This window comes from Plecotus auritus (genome assembly GCF_963455305.1).
Source record: "Plecotus auritus genome assembly, chromosome: 1".
NCBI classification, from domain to species: domain Eukaryota; kingdom Metazoa; phylum Chordata; class Mammalia; order Chiroptera; family Vespertilionidae; genus Plecotus; species Plecotus auritus.
This window is the reverse complement of record NC_137770.1, coordinates 194,209,595-194,233,791: the sequence shown is the minus strand read 5'-3', so window position 1 is coordinate 194,233,791 and position 24,197 is coordinate 194,209,595. Positions and strand designations below refer to the sequence as shown.

The 24,197-nt window shown below is 41.5% G+C and overlaps 1 pseudogene across 1 annotated transcript; it reads right to left on the bottom strand.

Moving 5' to 3' along the window:
- Positions 1-8,482: 8,482 nt before the first annotated feature.
- LOC308243674 (pre-B-cell leukemia transcription factor 2-like) lies at positions 8,483-9,739 on the bottom strand (annotated as a pseudogene). The gene has a single exon. The product of its transcript is annotated as a pre-B-cell leukemia transcription factor 2-like (transcript).
- Positions 9,740-24,197: the final 14,458 nt, after the last annotated feature.

Below are 24,197 nucleotides of genomic sequence, written 5' to 3'. Positions count from 1 at the left end.
GTTGATGTTATATCTGTGGTTAAATTAATGCTCATCGTAGTTCAGTCTCACCTGATGAGAGACAACTAAGCTATTTCAGAGGCTGTGAAGTATTAGAAGACAAGGAGTTTTGTTCTGTCTCTGACTATAGCTGTCTATGGTGGTTCATCATCTAATAAATGTTTATTAAGCATCTACTTTGTAAAAGACACTGTGTTAGCCATGTGTCTTTAGTGTCTAACATGAAGAGGCTGTCTAGCTGAGCAGCAAAGCCCTTCTGGTACTGAAAAGTCAGGTTTATAATACTAGCTATTTCATTTAATGGATGACCATGAGATCTTAAAACACTACAAATATCTCTGTTCATAAACCAGATGCAAAGCATCCTCTGCCTCACTGCTGGGAGTGTGGAATTCCCTGATTAAGTGGTGCTTCTATCTTATTGGAAACCCGTTTAAAGAAGAGTACCATGAAAAGCAGCTCTCTGATACTTTGGGAATTCACAGAGGTTGGTGCCCATGTGTGTTAACTCCGTGAAGGAGACACACCAGTTCTAAATAATAAATTAAGTTCCGGTGCTTGAGTTACTATGTTTCTTACAGTTCACTTATTTGTTCTGGTAGCATAAAGTTTAAAGATTCAAAATGAGCTAGGTGATGAAATTACTTTTTTAAAAAAAATTTTATCAAAAAATTGAAAGCAAAATTATATATAGAAGCAAGCCAGCATGTGGCCACCATATCCCTGTCACACCATTTTTCAATAAAGAAAATTTCTGTTTCATTGGTAGGGTTGATGAAGTTTTTAATTAGTTTTTTCTAGATGTAGTTCAACCAAACCTCTAGTAACTCCCAGTATTACTTCTCAGTCTTCTTCTATCCAGATGTTTCTTTATTGCCTTTCTTAATTGGAATTGGTGCCTACTTACTACTAATGAAGCCCTAAAATGGCCAATTTATATGACAAATCGCAGCATAGTGAAAGAGTTTGTGTAGTCTCTTGGCAATCAAAGTAGTTTTTGACTAGTAGTTATTTTTGGGTGGCCACGTAACCATCACTTTACTACTACATTGAGGACATATTATGGTATCAACAGGAAACGTTTTAGTCCCAAAGAATAAAGGAAGATTACTTTCCAGTAGTGGGGGTTGAAATAAATGAGTTATTACTTTAATTAATAAAAATTTACTTGAAATAGTTTGAAAATTAAGTGACTATTTCATAGTTGGTTAGGTACTAGTGTCTGTGTAACTATTGCATAGACTTTTTATAAATCTCCAGATATAAAAGCGGGAGTGGTGAAAAGAGAAATTACAGGTATAATGCCATTTCCTAAGTCATGCATCTGTCTGTCTCTCCCTCTACCCCTCCTCTCACTCACGATCTCTGTTTGTCTCTGCCTGGTCCACGTCTGTCTGTCTGTCCCTCTCTCCCCCAATTCCCAACCACCCCCACTTCTAGATGTGAGACACACAGGCACAAACTGTCACTTAAAAATGATTTTTTTCAAAAATCACTCTCTTGAATTCAAATTCAGGGGCTGCCAGTGTCAATATAGTATTTTCAACGTATTTTTTTTTTTTATCATAACCTGTGTAAATAATATACAATTACAGGATTTGGGAGTAATAGAATTAAAACTGGAAGATTGGGTTTCCCAGATCACAGAACTACAATATTCCAGATGCATTTTTACATTTACCTAGCTACATATTAACTGGTGATCATTTATCCAATAAGATAAGATTTTTACCTTAATATTTCTGAGAAAACTCTTCTTGCCCATTTAATATTTTCATAGACAATCATATGTGTATAATACCATTATCAGTCTGACAAAAAATTTTATATAATCACATTATTCAGTTTAGTCTTTCTGCTTTCACTGTTCTCTGTGCTAACAAGTAACTAATGTCTGGATGTTGACTTCTTGTTGGGTTAAAGAACAGCTATGCACATCTGATATGTAAGATTAAATATGAGATTAAATAAGGAATCTTGGGTAGGTCTGACTTCTCTGTGTAGCCTTTTTTCCCCTTGAGAATTGTATTTTAATGTAGTTTGTAGGTAACAAAATGGTCTCCCTTTTCTAAAAACCAAGCCTTCCTCTCAGCTTTCCACTTAGTTTCTGTAAATGTTTTAGTTGAGAATTTAATGCTTGTACAGTGAGTGGCAATTTAAAAAATATATATTATATATGTATATGGAAAAACTTTAAAGATGCTTTTAATTTATTTAATGATTGTTGCCTTCCTATAATGGTAATAATTTTCATCCTTAGATGGTGAGAACAAGCTCTTTTACTCTGGTTATTACATGCAAAATGAAATTTGTTTTTGTGGGGTTTTTTCACCAAATCCACTAAAGGGGCGCATTGCAGTGAAACTGTGAAGGACGCTTCACTACTGATGTATAAGCTTTGCTGATCTGTATTCTTTCCTCCAGTAATGGAGAGTGTTTTATTATACAGTATGAAAATAAAGACTGCTTAACTGAACATTTCCCCGGAGTTGAACATTTTTAAATTCAAATGATATCATGAATGGAGTATCATGAATGCGTCATCATAATCTACTCTCAACATAACATGTGTTAACACTGGAATAACATTGAAATACACACATACAGGGAAATCCTTATGTCTTCCAAACTTCAGAAATCCAACTTTAATCATTCCTCTCTCTCTCTCTCTCCTCTCTCTCTCTCTCTCTCTCTCTAGGTATTTCTTGTTGAACCACAAACTCCACATTTCCTACTTGGAGATATTTTGTGTTTTGTTTTGTTTTCTGGATGCCTGACTCACTATTTTAAATATAACATTATTTAATTAGTCATTGTTACAATTTTTTAAATGATAAGCATTTAAATTTAATAAATATGGTCATTGAGATGTCTTTGGCCTTTTTTTTTTTTTTTGCCTATGGCTTTCACTTTCAAAAAATGACCTGAGATTAATAAATAAAATATGCTTTTTATTATTTTCACTCATTTAATCTATCCCTGTTAGATTTATGTATATTGTGGTGCTTAATTAAAAACCATCACATTTAGGAACTACAAGGCACTTAAGAGATCATTTTGAGCATATTCCTTAACCTCTCCATGCCCCATTTATCTTGCCTGTAAATTGGGGCAATCAACTTCCTGCTTTATAGGCTGGTTACAAGGTTTAATAAAATAATCCAGTAATTTACTTTGCCAATTTCCTGAAACAGAGTAACAACTTCATTACCATCAATTATTATTAGACATGCTGTGGTTTATTCCTATTTAGATGTCTACACATCAAATCCTCCTCTAAAAACTGGCTCCAACAGGGATGTGTTCCTTCACACAGAACAGTGATGAGCATCTGACAGAAGCTGGCAAAGCTGGGAGGTTACTCAGCAGCAAAGCTGGGGGAGGGCTGTAACTACTTTCCACCAGGCATGTGCAAAAGTTTTAAAACCCAGAGTTCAGAGAGAGAAGAATGAATCAGACACCATAGAGCACTGGGCCTTACAGAGTAAGAAGAACTGCCCTGATTTCTGATGGTATTTCAGTTTCTGTTCCTGACTTTTGGGAGAGAATAAAGAGCCATCAATAGAAGGTGAAACAGGATGTGTCTTCTACTACTCTTCCCTCTAGCAAGCTGGGCAGAAGTTGAGCCCATTTATGGAAAAGTAAGGAAGGGGTAAAAGTGACTCCCCTAACATAAATTGTGATATGAATTGTCTTTTATCACTTTAAAAAATGTGTTTTTGTGTGTGTGTGTGTGTGTGTGTGTGTTTTGTTTTGTTTTTAGAGAGAGAAAAGAAGGGAGAGGGAGAGAGAGAGAAACATCTGATGAGAGAGAAACATCAATGAGCTGTCTCCTGAACACCCCCTACTGGTAACCAAGCAGCAACCCTGGCACGTGCCCTGACAGGGAATCAAACTGTGACCTCCTGGTTCATGGGTCATCGTTCAACCACTGAACATCACACCAGCCAGATGTCCTATCACTTTTTAAACTATAATGAACATTTATTATGAATCTAAAAGAAGCAAACACAATATACAGCAATCATTTCATGTAGCTGTTGGAATTCATTTTTGTAAGAATTTCCCTGCCCTGTTTACTATGCCCATTTTCTCCAGGCTCATCAGAGGATGTGGAAAGAAAATTCACCTTTGGTTTCTCTTAAGTCCATAGCCACAGTTATCTGGGTATCTAAGCTGCAGTCTGTATGGAGTGAGGAGTCTATTCTGTGAAACAATCGGACTGATAATTAACAAGGTTAGAATATGAAGCACACCCCTCCCACTCTTAATGTTGTCAGTTTTAGTTTTGGACAACTTGGTGTTTACATTTTGTCCTCATTTCCTTCTGGGGCATTGAAATACTGCTCTGAGGGCAATAAGAAATCCAGTTCTAGAAAAAGTTAAATCACGGAGTAGCAGGAGCAGGTATTTTCTTATACATTTCCTTCTTCCCAGCACCATACACAATCTCTCTCTCTCTCTCTCTCTCTCTCTCTCTCTCTCTCTCTCTCTCTCTCTCTCTCTCTCTCTCTCTCTCTCTCTTTATGCACACACACACACACACACACCTGTGTGTGTGCCACCCCTGCCATGTCCCTGGAGCAGGGGGAGAGGTATGGTTATATTCCAACCCATTGACTCAAAATATGAGCCAACTGCATTTGCCGACTAAAAAACATGGGCAAATTGCCATCAGGTTACAGTAAAAACCAGTCCCCACCTCATGGGGGCTCAGGCCAGATGTGAATGCAGCAGTCCAGAGGTAATTATGTGTAAGAACCATGTGACAGAGCTTTTCCCAAAATGGACTTATTTAAGAGAAACATTTTGGTGTTTATAGGACTTCAGCCCAGCTTTCTGGATATTTTCCATCACTATAAACACTGATATACATACACATGAACATAAGTGGACTTTTAATATTGGGTCCAGCATATGTAATTTCATTAAGTCATCTTATTTGTTAGAAATGGGAGAAATTAATGATTCAATATCAAAATGTTGGCAGTTAAAATATTCACATAGACAAATGCTGTATGGAAGCTGGAGTCCATACTCTGGCATCAATAACATAAATTAGGAAACTCTGAACTATTAGTAATGTTTGCGTGATTTAATAACACAGAGGTAGATGGCTGGCCTGGCTAGAGGGCGTGCATCCGCATCAAGAAATACCTGAGTTTGGCCGAAACCGGTTTGGCTCAGTGGATAGAGCGTCGGCCTGTGGACTGAAGGGTCCCAGGTTCGATTCCGGTCAAGGGCATGTACCTTGGTTGCGGGCACATCCCCAGTAGGGGGTGTGCAGGAGGCGGCTGATCGATGTTTCTCTCTCATCGATGTTTCTAACTCTCTATCCCTCTCCCTTCCTCTCTGTAAAAAATCAATTATATATATATAAAGAAATACCTGAGTTTGGAGCTGTGCTTTCTACTTCCTTTGATCTGAAGCTCACTTTGTAACACTTCCAAGGGATAACAACATAGTACAAAGAAAAGTTTCAGGTTTGATGCATTGGGCTGAGAACCTTTTAAAATTACAGTTGCCTCTTATATCATCATTTCCTCTAGCAGGGTGTTATAGGAATTGTTTTAAAATTTTACCCACTCCAACTAATTACAGAATTGAGATTTAGAATTCACTATAAAGATGAGACATTCCTGTCTTAGAGCAGGCAGACTCCTTTTCTGCATTCTGCTTTGAACTACCTATTAGAGACGAGAAAATGACCCCATGCTTTGTGAACAAGGGAGAAATCACCTGGGCATGAGTATATTAATTCAAATTTCATATTTTATTTATATTTAAAAATCTTAAAGAATCTGGGATCTTGTTACTATATTTTCTCGGTTCTCTTGCAGCTCTCTGGAATAAAATCTGAATTTGTAAGAAGGCTCAGTGGCCTTGAGAGTGGTTATCAGGTACATGTAGATGATGGTCTACAAACCCGAAGTAGGATACAAAGGAAAAATAAGTGGAGAGTAGAACAATTAAATCTACACAGTGAGCACTTACTTATTAAAATGACTTTTAAAAGTTTATTTAATTTATGGGGAAAAAATGACAAAGCCAAGTCCTAGACACTTATAACTGATGAAAAATAATTAACTTGATTATAAAGACTCTTACTCAAAAAATAAAGAGAGAGAGAGAGATAAAGGAAAAAAAAATGTTTTGAACCACTGGGAATTTGAAGTGTTATTATGACCACCATTAGAGATAAGAGGTCCCAAATAGTAATTTATTTATTAATCAACATAAACAGTAGTTGACAAAAGTGGAGGGACCCTAAGTAAGAGGTTCTTCAGTAGTTTGAGTGACAGGAGCATGGGTTTTAGTACTGGCTTAGGCTTTAAAGGTCTGACACCTGATAATAATAAAACATTCAGAAAAATACCCTCGGAGGAGAAAGTTAAGAGCTTGAATCCAAGGCTGCACAAATGCCATAGCTACTAGCCATATGTGGCTATTCAACTTTAAATTAAAATGGAATAAGATGAAAATTCTGTTCCTCAGTCCATGAGACCATATTTCAAGTGCTCAGTAGCCACATGTGGCTAGTGGCTACCTTGCTGAACAACACAGGAACATTTCCATCGTCGCAGATAGTTCCCTTGGACAAAGCTGACATAGGGGATAAATAGGATGTAGTTTCACTTTGACTCTGCAGAAAAAGCTTGTCTGTCTTATGTTCCTCACTTGAACTGTGCACTATCAACGGAGAGATCTCTGGTCAACATGCAGGCTCTGGAAAGTGGTAAAAGATGCAGCACCCTCATGGCAGACTAAAATTGAAAAACTATTGCATATGTCATTTATAACCCATATTATTTAAGACTAGAGGCCCGGTGCATGAAATTTGTCTCCAATCCGGGAGTCCTCGGGGGATATCCAACTGGCAGTTGGACATCCCTCTCGCAATCCTGGACCTCTGGCTCCTAACCGCTCACCTGCCTGCCTGCCCTAACCACTCTGCCTGCCTGCCTGATCCCTCTAACTGCCCTCCCCTGCTAGCCTGATCCTCCTAGCTGCCCTTCCCTGACAGCCTGGTCGCCCCTATTAACTTTCTTTTTTAATCTTATCCCCTTCACACACAATTGTATTTGACTTCCTTATTGATTTCTCCCTCTCACACAATTTTTCTCCCTCCTTTATGTAACACTTTTTCCTACTGACTCATCATTTATAAACTTTTCTTTCCTCATTTCCTACTTCTGTTCCATCATCCTTCTTCCCATCTTTCTCCTACCTTCCCTCCCTCCCCACATTCCTTCTTTCCTTTATCTTTACCCCTGCCCTCCTTCCCCTTTTCCTTCCTTCCCACCTTAATTTTTTTTTCTTCACTTCCTCCCTCAGACCTGCTTTGCTCCCTCCCCCGTTTTTTCCTTCTTCCCATTCTCCTTTTAAGCTCTACCGGTTTCCCTTTAAAACTTTTCTTACCTCCCTCTTTCATTCTCATCCTACCTTTCCCATACATTCTTCTCTACTTACTTCCACTGTTTTAATATCTATCTATCTACCTGCCTAATTATTCACTGTCATTTATCTTTTTTTTTCTGACTCCTACTTTTAAAATCTGTCCCCAGTACACAACTATACTTGATTTTCATTATAGCTCCTACAGTTCAATCATACATCCTCTTTCCTTCTTTAACTCTGCTGTCTACTGACTCCTTTATAAAGTTCTTCCCTCCCTCCTTCCTTTTTTTTTTTTTTTTTTTTTTTTCACCGAGCAATTCTTTTGGTTTAAGATGAGCTGCATATGAGATAATACAGCCGTCTGGAGGGGGAGGAGTGGGAGGCCCGGGGGCATGGCCAGGTCATCTGTCCAGAAGTTGTGTCCCCATTTTTGGCATCTCTGGTAGGTAGGGCAAGTCTGGCGTCTCCACAGATCCCAGAGCACATAAGGGGTGAGGGAGAGAGAATGGGTGAAACCAGAGAGAAAGGAAGAGAGAGAGAGAGAGAGAGAGAGAGAGAGAGAGAGAGAGAGAGAGAGAGAGAGAGAGGAGAGAGGGAGAATAGTCGTATATGTGTCTGAGAGAGAGAGAGAATGTATATATATGTGTCTATAGAAAAACAATAGTGTATGTATCTATGAGAGAGAGAAACAGAATAGTTGTGTATGTGTCTATGAGAGAGAGAAACAGAATAGCTGTGTATGTGTCTATGAGAGAGAGAAACAGAATAGCTGTGTATGTGTCTATGAGAGAGAGAATCTGAAAGATAGGGTTCTGGGTGTGTTTTTGTGTAAGAAATGGGGAGAGAAAAAGATTGAAAAGAAGGGAAAAAAGGAGAGACAGACCCTACCTTCCCCTTAGGGAACCCCTTTCTCCTTGCCATGTAGTCAGCAACCCCAGCACTGAGTCAGCTGGGGTAGGGCAACCCCATTTGCTCTTCTCCATCTTGTGCTTCTCCTGTGTCTGGGGCTTGTCCTCTGGATGCCTTTGTCCTCTCATCAAGAGTCACCTCGTGAGCCCCCACCCTGTGGCCCTGAGGGGTGAGATCAGTTGGAAGTGTCAGAATGAATGCTCCCTGGTCCTGTTGGGGACGTCATTGAGGACGGGGTCACAGCCTCCTGCCAGCCGCCATTTGCCCTCATTTCCCGAGGGCTGCACATCTGGCCTCCCCCGAGGTTATCTCCGTAGCCCCCTGGGCCCATGGAGTGTCGGAGTGATTCCACCTGGGAAGCAGGGTAGGCATCTCCTTTGAGCCCAGGCATCCCCAGAAATATGTCTCTGGATCCTGAAAGACTGAAAGAGCTGCCAGAGCCTGCGGAGGAAGGGGGTGTCGGGGAGCTGGTGCGGTTGTGGTCCTCCTCGGTGACAGACATGGTGGTTTTGATGGCATAGATGTTCGACTCCTCTTGAAACTTTCCGATATTTTCTTATAGCGAATCCGCTTGTTGCCAAACCAGTTGGAGACCTGAGAGACGGTGATGCCACACTTCTTGGCGAGCTCCTCCTTAGCCTCCTCCCTGGGAGACGGGTTACTTAGGTGGGAATAGAAATACTCATTTAGGACCTCAGTGGCCTGTTTGCTGAAGTTCCGGCGTTTCCGTCTGGCATCCAGGAACCGGGAGCGCAGGATCATGAAGGCCTCACAGGTGCTCTGCTTGAGCTGCATGTGGATGGCGCTGGACTTACGGTGGATGATGCTCACCATCCTTGGGTGCCACAGGCCGCATGCGGTTCTGCTCCCTCGGCAGGTTCATGACGTGGGTCGTGAACTCATTACATGCCTGCTCATACCTCTCCAGCTCCGAGTGCTGGATATGGCGGATCTGGGCAAGTTTGCTGCGATAGTCTGAGTGTTCGATGGAGTTGTCAGGGGACACGCCGCCCCCAGAAGCTGCTGTGGCTGCAGCTGCTGCTGCTGAGCCCCGCCACCCCCCTCTTTCTCAGGCCCAGCCACACCTTCTGCCAGAAGCATGTTGTCCAAGCGCATAAGCTGGGGGTCCACCAGCCCCTCCTCCTGGGAGCTTCGGATGCTGAAGCCTTTCTTCTCATTGATCTCACCCAGGGCACTAAAGAGAGCTGGCTTCATTGGGTAGCATTTTGGGCGTGTCTCTTGTCCTGGGCCTTATCCAGGCTCTGCTTTGTGATGGTCATTATCTGCTGCACAATGTCCCCGATGTCTTGCTTCCCTCAGCCTCCCGGGACTCCCGCCCCCCGCCACCCCTACCGGGAGGCTCCCCACCCACCAGCCCCAGGCCCCTCAAGCCCCCACCTGGAGGGGGCGGCCCCAGCAGCCACTCCCCCATAGTGGGGGGGGCCCTGAGGCCCCCTCCCTATTTCGCCCCTCCCCCACTTGGTTACTTCCCCCCAAACTCACTGGGGCCACTGCTCCCTCCATCCCGACCCCCGCCCATCTCTCTGTCTCCTGGCTCCCCCGGGGGTTCACCCAGGTTCTGAAGGGAGACCTGGGGTACTGGCTGGGCCCCCCACAGGAGACCCCAGCCCCCCGCAATGGAGAAAATGGAGCCGGAGAGAGAGGAGGCCCAGGCAGGGGTGTGTGTGAGCAAGAGGAAGGAGCCCTCCTTTCCTCCTTAAAGCTTCTGTTGGGGGGTGGTGTTAACCCCCAGCCCAGGGCTCAGCCCTGGCCAGGTGTTTGCTGGCCCCCCTTCCCCAGCCTCCCCACCGCTGCCCTGCTCCCATTCCCTGCCCGGGACACCCAGCCCAGAGAGGGTGGCCAAGGCCAGCACGGCCCCGGGCACTGCTGCTGCAAAGCAGGAGCGCCTCCACCCGAAAGGCCTCAGACCCTCCACCCCTCTTTCTGGGGACCTGCCAATGGCCACACTGGGCAGAACTCCCCGCTCGGTGCCACCTGCGTCCTGCCCTTCGCCTGCTTGTTCCCTTTCTGTATTTCTGTTTCTCTTCTAGGCCCATCTGCATGCAGGCCTGCCTTCCTCTCTCTCTCCTTTCTTATCCCCTCCTATTGTATCCTATGCTACCCTGGGCCTTGCAGTTGCCTGAGCAGAGTGTGGGGATGCAGCCTGCTGATCTGGTAGTGATGTTACGGGATAATTAGCATATTCCTCTCTTATTATATAGGACTAGAGGTCCGGTGCATGACATTCGTGCACGGGGGTGTGTGTCCCTCAGCCCAGCCTGCACCCTCTCCAATCTGGGACCCCTCGAGGGATGTCCGACTGCCTGTTTAGGGATTGGGCCTAAATGGGCAGTCGGACATCCCTCTCTCAATCCAGGATTGCTGGCTCCCAACTGCTCGCCTGCCTGCCTTCCTGATTGCCCCTAACCGCTTCTGCCTGCCAGCCTAATCACCCCCTAACCACTCCCCTGCCAGCCTGATTGATGCCTAACTGCTCCCCTGCCAGCCTGTTTGCCCCTAACTTCCCTCCCCTGCCAGCCTGGTCACCCATAACTGCCCTCCCCTGCAGGCCTGGTCCCCCACAACTGCTCTCCCCTGTAGGCCTGGGTCCCTCCCCCCCCCCAACTGCCCTTCCCTGCAGGCATGGTCACCCCCAACTTCCCTCCTCTGCTGGCCTGGTCATCCCCAACTGTCCTCCCTTGCAGGCCTGGTCCGTCCCAACTGCCCTCCCCTGCTGGCCTGATCGCCCACAACTGCCCTCCCTTGTAGGCCATCTTGTGGTGGCCATCTTGTGTCCACATGGGGGCAGGATCTTTGACCACATGGGGGCAGCCATCTTGTGTGTTGGAGTGATGGTCAATCTGCATATTGCTCTTTTATTAGATAGGATAGAGGCCTAGTGCATGGGTGGGGGCCAGCTGGTTTGCCCTGAAGGGTGTCCCAGATCAGGGTGGGGGTTCCCTTGGGGCATGGGGTGGCCTGGGTGAGGGGCCTGTGGTGGTTTGCAGGCTGGCCACACCCCCGGCGACCCAAGCTGGAGGCCCTGGTATCTGGGATTTATTTATCTTCTACAATTGAAACTTTGTAGCCTGGAGCGGAGCCAAGCCTTCTGCTCCCTCCATGGCGGCAGCCATTTCTGTTAGGATTTATTTATCTTCTATAATTGAAACTTCGTAGCCTTAAGCAGAGGCCAAGGCAGGCCAGGGTATGCGGAAAGCTTGGCTTCCTCCATCGCCGGGGGCAACCCTAGCCTCCTGCTCTCTCGAGCCCCATGGCTGCCACCATTTCTGTTGGGCTTTATTTATCTTCTATAATTGAAACTTTGTAGTCTGGAGTGGAGGCCTGGGCCTGCCAGGGTATGCAGAAAGCTTGGCTTCCTCCATTGCTGGGGAAACCTCCTGCTCTTTGTGGCCACAGCCATCTTGGTTGGGTTTATTTGCATATTCACTCCTGATTGGATGGTGGGCGTGGCTTGTGGGTGTAGCAGAGGTATGGTCAATTTGCATATTACTCTTTTATTAGCTAGGATTATGTTAATCACTCTCTAACCTAAAAGCTGCCTCAGGTCATTTCCCCTGGCACTGGGTCCAGGTTTTACTCACCTGCTACTTATAGTACAGGTGTTAATTACCAAACCCAGCTGTGTTACTCTTTCCAGCACTACATTACATGGCGCAGAAAGCCCCCAACACCTTTCCTTTCAGCCTAAACAACTGTATGTAATAACATTAAATTGTCCGCAGTTATTCCTAATTCATTCAGTCCATTTTTGCAAGAAAAGGGTCTTTTGGCCTTTCTGAACATTTGGAATATGAGTAGATGACAGATAGGTAGATAAGTAGATAGATAAGTAGATAGATAAATAGATAGGTAGATGATAGATAGAGTTAAATACTGATAAACCATTTTATCCTTTTTCTCATCAACAGTCACTTCAATTCCTATTTGACAATAATTGTTCATTATTTTTTTCTACAAGTGAATGGTTTGACAAATGCATTAGTTACAATCATGTAAGTGTTAGGCAAATATCACAATATTATTACAATTACATATTTATACCTTATAAAAAGATACAATGTTTTTCCAAACTTCTCATCAGTCCTTTTGAGATAGAGTGCTATCAAAATAAGTCATAAATGCTTAAGAGATAATTATGTCAGAAAGGTAGCTATTTTCAAGGGTAAAATAGAAAGTTGTGGGTATAAACTAGACACAAGCTGCAAACTGCAGACCTTCCAATTGCTTCACTGTGTGATGTTGAGAGTTTGCCCAGAGAAGCCACAGTTTCAGGGGGAAAATCTTCAGTCTCTATAATCCAGAGAATGTACTTACTTGCTTTCGGAAAGACTTCTGTCCCTCTAAAACCCTTAACATTTTTTTTAACTTTCTAGGGTACAGAAATCTGTGTCAGCTGACTGGAAGTGTTCATGCCTCCGGACTAAGAATGGGATTATGAGTGTGAAATATAGCTTACTTATGTTTTCAAAATGTGTATGTAGCTCTAGAATTTTTTCTCAGCATCCCATCTACAGAGATGAATGGATACATGAAAATGAGCTCTGAATTATTTATTCGTGCTTAAAGACCAGTTCTGAGTAAACACTGAATAATTGGAGTGAGATTTTTGAAATAGAAACTGTGAGCTAAGAAAAGTAATCAAGATCATAATACAGTAGCATGTGGACATATAAAGTGTTATGGTTGAGAAGGGTTCATAAATTCTGATTGAGAATAAGTGGACCTATTTACTTAGTAGGCTTAGCAAATAAGAGACTTCTAAAGACTGGAGAGAAAACAGTTCGAAGCACTTGCTTTGAAATTCTTCCATGGCTCAGAATAAATGGTCATGCTTCACTTTGTCAGTTTCTCTCTCACTGGATTCAGGAAGCGCTTTCCTCATGCCATTACCTTTCTCATGTTTGGTATATAGACAGAGATGCCTATGTACACACGCGTGCACACACACACAGATTTATAGCAAGTGTTTCTCCAAATATTCTCCCCCACCCAACAAATCTACATTAAACTCCCTCCAGTCTCTCTGATGCACCTGCATTCTGATTTTCTGGCTAAGAAAGAGAGTGGAAACTTTTGGAAGCTATCAAACTCCTCTTAAATCAGCCAGGTAAATGAGTTACACATGGCTTTTTGTGTTCATGGGAACTCCCAAGTAATATGGTGAGGAATAAATGCAATCCACAGCAATGCATGGAGACCTACCAACAGCCCATAGTTTATTCCAGCATTGTGAATCTTGTGGTTGTAGAAGTACTTTGTGCACCATAAAGCATTACACAACCTTTAGCTATTATTGGTTTCTATGCACAGTATCTATCAATTCATTCTCAATTCCCAATAATCAAAACCTAATAAATTTTCCTAGTTTTCTAATGGTGAATACGAATGTTAGTAGTTCTCTTATTTTACAGTTTTTGTAGATAATAGGAACAAAATCATAAAATTCTAAGACCTCAAAGTAATGAGAAGTGAATAATAATATCTTTTATTCATTAAACAATAGACAATACCACCTTATTTTCATAACTGCTAGCTTAATCTTCATAGCAGACTTAAAGAAGCTAAGTAGATGTTCAATATCTAACAGTTAAAAGGTAGATAGACTCCACTTGAACTCTGATTCACCTGTATCCAAAGTCAATAGCATATCCATTATGACTGACAGATTTATTCTACTAATAGTGCTCACAACTTTATTATAATGATTGGCATACATGATGCCGCACTGTGAGGCATTATTATTCCCATCCTATAGATAGTGAAAATGAGGCCCAAAGATGATAAGTGAATTTTCTAAAGTCACATGGCAAGTTACAATACTCTTCCCATTTATTTTGATTCTTTTAAAATATTTTATTACCATTTTTATTTATTCTGTCCACAAATACTGAATGAGCTCTGTGCTGGGCACAATTCGGTAAGAGCTGGGAATACAAGCATAGATAAGATAATGTTGGTTGGTGCTTTCTCTCAAAGAGCTCAGGGTCTGGTGGACAACACGTGATCTGGCAGCAAAGAAGAGTGATACAATAGGATGCCCAGAAGGCCAAGTAGTATCCTACCCACCTCAGAAATTCCCAGTACACCCTATGGGGAACAGCAGTCGGCAACCTCTATTCTTTACCCAACAGGCAGTGAAGATGATTGTTGCTGCCTTGGGCTGACCATCAGAGTGCAATTATCCAACTACTCGAAAGCTGGGCTCACTGCCAGGAACCACCCTGAAAGTGCAGGAGCCATTTCCTGGCATCTGAGACTAATAGCTCCAGGGCATCTGCTCATAAATTCAATAAACATTTATAGAGCATGTACAATATGCTAGGCACCAGGGATGTAAAGTCACATAACACACATGGGAACACTGACATGCAAGCAAATAATAGTAATGCTACATCCATACACAACGGATGTGTATTCAGAGAATGGTCAGATTCTCCCAACCCATGTTCCATTAGAAAGTCATCCAGATTCAGTGCTGATAGAAAAGGATCAACCATTGTGAACATTGTACAGTGCAAGAGGATCAAATTAAGAACCTCAAAACCAAAACAATCATCCATCTCAATTTGCCCAAGTCAGTTCCCAGATTATATCTTGCATCTGCATATATAAAGGTCCTCCCCACCATCTCACCTCCGGACCCCTGCCTTCACTCTCAAAAGTGATCTCATTTGCTTGGTAAATTATATGGTCAACCAACTTACGTTCAATGGAGGATAATACCTGCTTTGCTTTAATATACATGGAATGGCTTAATTTTCATTTCTGGAATGCTATGTGCCAAGCATAATGCTAGGTGCTCTGCTTATGCCACCTCACTCTTCATGAGAATAGTATAATCCCTGCTCTGCAGATGAGGAAATCAAAATTTTAGAGAATTCAGTTCCTTGTCCAAAAATTACATAGGTATTAAGTGGTAATGCTAGGCTTCAAACACGTGTTTCTGGTTCCTTGTAACAGCAGTTGAAGTAGGTTTGACAGCAATATTAAGGACTAAAGAAGACTATCCCCAGAGAAAGCTGCAGACAGTGCACTAATTGCTCCATAGGAGATAATCAGGACCTGGACCATAAATGTAGAGACAGAGATTTGTGGTCATCACTTAGTCCATGAAAGGCCTATATCTTCTCAGCCTGCTCACCCTCTCCTTCCCTGTCTACGCTTAGCCTCAGTGACCATTTCTTTAGCTCTGACACCCTATTCTGACCACAGCAAATGCACCAGCATGTAGGGGTTGGGTTGAGGGGGGAGTAATACAAGCAAAAAAGGATGTATTGGCCTACCTCCTTCAGAGACTGTGCCTTTGCAGTCCTTTTTACCTGCTTCCATATGGAGCCTTAATATGGTGCCTAAGGGATAGGAGAAGAGAGAATTTTTCACCAGTGAAATGGAACTTTTACGGTTTGTAAAAAGATACATCTCTTTTGTTAGTCCCTTTATTTACCTCTGCAGTACTATAAACTGAAGCAGGAAATTATACTTTCAGATTAGGAAACACTGTGGAAGGGGTGGCTCGAGATTTTCATGGAAATTTACCCCAGTTGCTCAGGCTTTATTTCCATCATCAATAAAAAATTGCTTAGTTGATTTATTGGAAAATACAAACAACAGAGAAAGGTATAAAAATCAAGTGCAAATTGTCTGTAATTTCATCACCAAGAGACAACCATTAGTAACGTTTTAATTTATATCTTTCTGGATATTTTTCCATGGTAATTCATGTACACACAATTTACTATTTTAATAAAATTGTGGCATACTCTATATATGCTTTTGCAAGCTATTTTCACCTTAACATAAATATTTTTATGGGAAAAATGTGGATCTATACAATTTTTCATTAGAGTATAATAGTCTCTTACATGGCTATACTCCAATTATTTCACCACTCCCAAATAGCAAAACATTTAGAGTTGGTGGTTTGTTGTCTTTTGCTGTTTCTTTTGCTATTACATAAAATACTACAATGAAGATTATTACAAATGGATTGCTGTGTAGTTGTCCATCCAGTTGTTTCTTTTAGATATACCCACTAAAATGAAATTTTAGCTCATATTGCCAAGGTTTATTCAAATAGGGTAGCAATATACACTCCCCTTATCAGTGTATAAAAGCCCATTTTCTGTATGGCCCATTCATACTGGTGATTATCAACCTTTTTAAATTTTGCTGCTCTATGAAGAAAATTTTAATTTATTGTACTTAACAATTAACTTTAGTTAATTGAATAGTAATGAAATAGTAATTAGAACTAATTACTTAATCAAGGACCTGGGGGCTCTGTGTTTTGTTGTTGTCAATTTGTTTAGTCATCTGCAGACTTTCAACAGCAGCAGTCAAATCTCAAGAAGAGTACCGGTCTACTTGCTTTGGTTTAAAGCTTCTGTGTAAGAGGCCAGACCCCAGTTTGTTATTCTGACCACTAGGTGGAGTCCAGTTACTAGCCTGAAGAGACAGGGCTGCAGCTTTAAGTGAATCCTAGCTTCCACATGTACACCCAGTGACCTCCGGTTAACCCTGTTTCCAATAGAGATGATACTAGATAAGGCTGGAGATCCAAGGGTCTGTCTTTCTCTCTTTTGTAAACTCATTATCTATTATGAGGCTCTTCAGTGGAACTTTAAAATTGCATCTAGGTGTTCCTCTGCTCCCCCTCCCTCTGCCATACCCCACCCCCTCTCTCTTTTATCATGATTGTTTTTAAAGACAAAGGGTATTCTGGGCACCCCTGTCCTTAGTCCGATAGTCCTGTCCAAAAAGCATTCTGAGCTGTTAGATTCCGGTGAGAGAATGTTGCTACACTGAAAAAGGGGGGGGGGGGGAATCAAGAAATATTTTCACCTTAAATTGAGGATTGAATGCCAAATGACTCTAGAATGAAATTCTTCTTGATTTCATGTTCAATTACATAATTTTCAGAAAATAATACTCGGGAGTGCCTGTTGTGACAGTTTCAAAGGAGACATGACAAACTTTGTAGTTGCCATCCTTTTCTATGCTTTGAATATTTCTTAAATTTGCAGTTTTCAGCAGTCACCTGCATTTTCCTGACCCATCAAACATAAGCACAATTGAGGAAGACAAATGGAACAAGAAATGACAATTATAACCCTGAGCACTCCTACTTTTAAAATTTAAGATTATTTGCTTCATTTGTACAAAAATGAATTAAGCTTTCTCCCGCATTCCTTCATAAATTTGAAAATTCTTGGGCAAAAATGTATTAGGACAGATTGGGTCTTACAGTTATTAAGAAGGTCAGAATGTTGGATAATGTTGATGGTCTCATTAAAATTTAAAGATTGCATTCCCTAAATTTGTCTATAGTAAGGATCTAAGGTTTGTTTTTTTACTAAGTAACGCTTTAATCAATAAAATAATTTCTTATAACTCCTTTGGATTTATTTTTTTTCCAGCTTCTTGAAGTGAACTGCAGTTCTCAGCAATCACCTGTGTTTCCCTTATCCATCCTATATAATAAAAGGCTAATATGCAAATAGACAGAACAACAAAACAACCAAACAACCATTTGCTATGACATGCGCTGACCAACAGGGGGCATGTGTGAAACATGGTCAGCGTCGGCCACAGCTGATGGTGGAGCAGGTGAGTGGGGGTGCCAGACCAAGGTGTAGCACCAGTCACTGTCATCGAGGCAAGCCTCTGGTGGTTACTGAAAATTCTTTCCTCCCACACACCGTAGTCGCGCCTGGCGCTCACACCTGCTGTCGGCACCGGCCCCGCTTTTACCCGCTGCTGGCAATAGAACCGCCATTCACACCCACTGCCAGCACCCAGCACCGGCCTTGATCACTAGGCGCTGTCAGAGGGTGCGAGCAGCGGCTACTGGCCCTGATCGCCCCTCAGGGCTTCTCCACCTCCCCCTGCTCCTGAGGGGAGATCAGGGCAGCAGCTGCCACTCGCACTGTTGATGGTGCCAGCCCCCACTAGCACCCACTGCTGGAGCCAGCCCCAATTGCTCTGCACTGTCAGCTGGTACCAGTGGGGCGGCGCCATCAGCGCATGGGAGCAGCAGTGGGAGCAGGGCTGCTGGCAGACAGGAGACTTGGGGCTGTGGTGGGAGGGGCCAGATGGTCCTGCGGAGGATGGGCCGAGACCAGCCCCTGTGCCCACTGCAGACTCACAGCCCACCTTTCCTTTCAAGGCACTGGGCCCCTACTCAAAAATAGACACAACTGAGGGCTTCAAACACGTGTTTCTGGCTCCTTGTAGTATATTGAAAATGGATTTCTACCATGACCTTTTGAAATGGATTTCTACCATAACCCTTTTATTTTAAAGTCATCTTTAAAACTCAGAGTCAATTTAAAAAAAATATCTAATTTCATACTCAACAGTTGTTTGGGGGTTATCCTATTATTAGTCTAGTTTTATTGCATTGTGTGTTTGGTGGTTTCCCCCCAATCTACTTTTGAACACAAAAAAAGTACCTCTGTGATGAATCTAAAGATTCTTTCTCCAAAATTTAATTTATTATAAAACTTAATTTTAATTTGGTTGAAGTATTTTTAAGCAAAATGAATTTAGACAAACTGCTTTCCTATCCTTAAATGTGTGTTTTGGAAAAAAACACTCCAACAAAAATACAAATGGTAACTGGCAGAAATTTGTGCTGGAGGCAAAGAGAATAATTCTAAAAGAGTTCAAATAATCCAAGCAAGAGATGGTGTTAGGCTGAACAGAGATGGGAGATGCAGAAGGAGGAGTTAAGTTTTGAACTGAGCTCATGGTAAGTAGAAAACTGAGGTGCACACTTCCAGAGACATATTGGCCTGGAGCTCAGCAGGAAGGTCTGGTCTGTAGGTAGGGACTTGGAGTTACAGTTAGTTACAAGAGTGATATTAAACATAAAGTAGGCAATGGAGTCATTTGTAAGGAGTGATGGGCCAAGGTAATTGAAGAAAGTGGTGAAGGTTTGATTTAAAACACAGGAGTTATAAAGAATGAAGAGAGAGAAAAGGCTAGAGTCCTAAATAAAGTATTAAATTAAAAGTGTTGAATTTATAGTTGTATCTTTATATAGGCTAGTTGGCCATAGAAGTGGAATTTGACAGCTCTTTGGCCTTCTCCATAGAGAAGTGGGAAGAGCAGCTGGACTTGGGGAATGAAAGATGAGGAATTGTGTTTTAGACATGTTTAGCAACAAGTACAAAAGCTTCCAACACAGTGGAAGTTGAAAATATAAATGCCCAGAGTTTGATGAAAGATTATTTGTAGCAGTGAACTTTAATTCATGTATTAAAAAAAAGATGAATAAAATCTGGTAAGTGGTAGAAGAAGGTATGAGTAGGGTTACATAATCCCATATTTAGCAAGCATAGTAGAACTTACTCTTCTAATGTCCTCATGCCTACAGTAATCTCCTTGGGAAGCTACACACTTACTCCACAATTTTGACATCTCCCCAGTTTACCAAAAAATTATACTTTTCTCTTGATAGCAGCACATTATTTTGAACCAAAATAATTGCTTATTATTCCTACTAGTCTATATTTTCTGACTTGGCTTGTACGGATTTATTATTTATTTTCATATAGTGTTAGGTTGCCCTTTTCATCTAGAGAGAAGTTGGAGTAAAGAATAAATTGTTTCATTACATGATTCTGTAGGTGACTTCCCTGGGTAGCCAACAATCTTTTGAATATATACTTATTACCCTTATTACATTAAAAATAATCTTGTTCATTTATTTTCATTCTTGTACACCATGAATGCAAGCCATAGAAGCAAAAAAGTCAATAAGTCCTATGTCAAAATTAGAAGATTCTTTTGATGGCCCAAACTTGCTGGGGTTAACAAGAATTGAGGTTGAGTTTGAAAAAAAAGTGCAGAAAGTCTAACCAAGGAGGGTTATGAAAACTACATTGGAGTCTGTGGATTGGGCCTATTCCACGGAAGAGTACTATAGACTCCCATGTGTAGATAATGTAATTAGCAACTGAAGACTAGTGTTAAAGTAGTTGCATAAAAATGCTGGTATCCCCAATTCTGCTTTGTTCCAACGAAAACTAAAAGTAGCAGAAGTTGAACTTAACATGGAAAGAATAAACGTCAAGTTTAAAACATTCCCACCCTGTCACACTCCACCATCTAAAACCATTTTAATATTACATGTAGACAAATATGTATTTTGACTGACACCCTGGTACAGTGTCTGCTTGAAAAAATGTTTGATCACAGCCTTTGTGTCTGGTTTAAGATAGTGCATGAAATGCAAGTTCTTTCATTTGAACTAGTTTTACATTCAGAAAATATACCACATCACAAGGAAGATTTGAAACTCTTGTTTTACCCCCAGTAAAGAGTCTTGATACTGGTAATAATGTTACCAACTTGGACCATCAACTATGAATATAATGCATTTAGTAGGTCCTTTAAAAATGTTGGTCGAATAAATATTTGAAGTGTGTTACCTATTTTTTCAGGGTCAAGTGTCCTCATCTATTAAATAATAGATACAAGAACTTCATAAGCTAAGGCATAAATTTCAAGTGGGATAACATTTGTAAAGTACTTAGCACACTGCCTGTCACTTAGCATGTAAGTACTTAAAATGTTGGTCCCTTTCCTATTTTTTTTTTTACCTTGTGCATTGTAATCACCACTATCTGGCAATACTGCCTGAAAAATAACTCAGATCACAGTTATTAGAGGAAGAAAATATATTTTTAAATTAAACATGTACACACGTAGATATACTTACATATGCATATATACCCATACATACACCTGTATACATATATTTGCTCCCCTAGAAGGTTGAAAACCCCAAGAACCATCCTTGCTTGCTTCCTCTCTTTGTCTCACTCCTGTTACCTCTTCAAAACACAGTCCCAGTTTACTCATCACTCCTAGACCCATTTGACATTCTAGTCTGAGTCAACTCCCATTAGTTTTCCCCTGAATTAAATAATGCAACTGCTTTCTTTCTTTTTAAATATTTTATCATTATTGTTGAAAGTATTACAGATGTCCCCCTTTATCCCCCCATTGACTCTCTCCATCCTGCATATTCACCCCCCTTCCATGCTGGCCTTCACCACATTCTTTTCTGTGTCCAGGGTTATGCAAATATTCATATACATTCTTTGGTCAATCTCTTCCCACCTCCACCCGCCCCCCCCCCCCCCCCCCGCCCCGCTACCTTCCCTCTGAGATTCATCAGTCTACCTACTTTCTTTATTCCCTGGTTTATGCTCCATTACAGATAGCACAGGCACCAGAGTGATCTTTTGAAAATATAAATCAGATCAAATCACTTCCCAGTTCCAAAAGCAAAACAAAAACAAAAAATCAAATGGCTTCATATTTCATTTGGGATAAAAACCAAACTCTTTACCATGGTCTATGAAGTTCTTGTCATCTGGCCCCACTTTCTCTCTGAGCTCTCACATTTTTTTGGAAATCTACAAGACTCCTTTCTTTTTCTCAAACATGCCAAATTCATTAATATCCTACAGCTTTTGCATTTGATTTCTCTGCCTGGAACACTTTTTCATAGACTGTCTCAAGGCTGTTTCCATCTCGCCATTCAGGTCTCAGCTCAAATGTCACAAGGGGCAGGAAAGCACTTCTTGTCATTTATTCAAAGCCAGTCTCACTTCTCCTCAGCCCCATTCCAAAACATTATCCTGTTTAATTGCATGAAAAGAGTTTGTCACTGTGATGAAAACTTCTTGTCTATTTATTTATGCAAATGGAAAGTAATCCTTTTACATTATTAATATGATCTGATTTTTTTTGCCTTCCTGAGAAAAAATCTTGGTTCTTTTCTAGAATCATCCACCTGCTGATTAGGATTAGTTCCAGTAGGGTTGTACTGAGAAAGTCTTAGGTAACATTAAGCTTTTGAAATTCAAAGCCAAGCTTTGGTCCAGAGAAAGGATTATCTAAATTCTTCTACCTCCTTTAACTTATAAAGGAACAGGCTTTGTGGAAGAAACCAGAGAACTTAAGGTGTGTAAGGGGAGTCCAGATAGAAGAGAAAAAGAAGGAAGCCAGACCTTTCTTCTACCTTCAGGAAACTGTGGTAGGAGAGGGAAGTGGTAAAGGCCCTGCTTCCCATGTTTGGGATTCATCACAGGCTACCCTAGAGCAAAGCAGCACAGTAACCATGGGGCACAGCACAGCCCCCAGTTGAGGCCCTGAGCTATCCTAATCCTGAGTCCCTGGCTTCCTCATTGTAAAAACAGGAAGTGGGGTGGGAAGAGATTAACCAAAGAATTTATATGCATATGAGCATAACCCATGGACACATGGGCACAGACAATAGTGCCAGACCATAGTGCATAGGCAGTGGGGATAGGTTGGAAAAGGGGTTGGAAGGGGTCAATGGGGGGTAGGAAAAGACAACTGTAATACTTTCAACAATAAAGATAAATTAAACAACAAAAGGATCTATAACTCCCTAAAGGTCTGGCTAGGGAGCTTATGAGAGGGGATTCCCTTAGTAGGGAACAGATGACTTTGTAGTAAGTTCTGCAAAGCAGGTCTCAGCTAGAGCTGGAAGGGACCATAGTCAGACCATGAAAGTCCATATATAGTAATCAAGGGGAAGCAGAGTAATCCAGGTTGGCCTTGGGCCTGTCTCAGTCCACAGAGGACTGATGACAAGCTTCTCTGGTCATAAACTTCTGCCATAAACATTAGTCAAACAAACAGCAACTAAGTACCAGGTAAATACCTGGCTTTGGAGACTTGGCTCATCCTCCATGTTGTTCCGGGGTGTAATTAGAAGAGAGGCGAAATGAAAATCAGAGCAGGTTTATCTAAGGTAGACTAAATGTTTTATACAGCAATGGTTCTCACACTTGCGGTTTATCAGAACCTCCTGGGGAGCTAATAAAGCCCACAGCAGCCCAAGCTCCTCAAAATGGGATGAGGAGATGGGTATCAAACTTTGAGAGCACCAAAATTTGAGAACCGCTGCCTTAGGCTGTTTAAATCATTTGATTGGATTAAGCTTGAATTGGATGAGACTTAATTCTCTGCCTCACTATCCAGTAAGTAAAAGCTCAAAGGAGACGAGATAAGCTACAGATAATTATTTTTTAACTTACATTTTTTCTATGCATATCCCTATTTTATTTTTTAAATGTATTTTTATTGTTTTCAGAGAGGAATGGAGAGGGAGAGATAGAAACATCAATGATGAGAGAGAAAAATTGATTGGCTGCCTCCTGCATGGGGATCGATCCTGCAACCCTGGCATGTGCCCTTGACCAGAATCGAACCTGGGACTCTTCAGTCCACTGGCTGATGCTCTATCCACTGAGCCAAACCAGCTAGAGCCACATTTTATTTTGGGTTTTTTATTATGCTCTTCATTTAACTACTATAGTCATCGTCTTGCAATTACAGTTGACCTTTGAACAATGTTAGGTTAGGGGTACTGACTGACTCCTGTACAGTTTAAAAATCCCCAAATAACTTTTGACTCCCTCACAACTTAACTACCTTTGCTGTTGGCAGGGACTTGGTTCCAGGATCCCCATTAATAACAAAATTTGATCAATGCATACAGTTGGCCTTGGACTCCCAATGGCAAATCAAAAATTTAAATTATTTATTTATTTATTTTAAAAATTTGAGAATAAGTGGATTCACTTAGTTCAAATCCACATTACTCAAGGGTCAACTGAATACTGTGTGCTTCATGATTGGGATCTTGTCTTTGTTGGTCATTGCTGAACAACAATGCCTGGCACAAGGAGTTGCACAGATATTTATTGAGAGAATCATTCAAACAGTTAATTAATCAATTATGCATATTCATGTAGCAGAGATAATTTGGTGTCTGGAGATACTCTGCATTGTGCCTGGGATGAAGGAGAAGGTGGGGAAAAAAG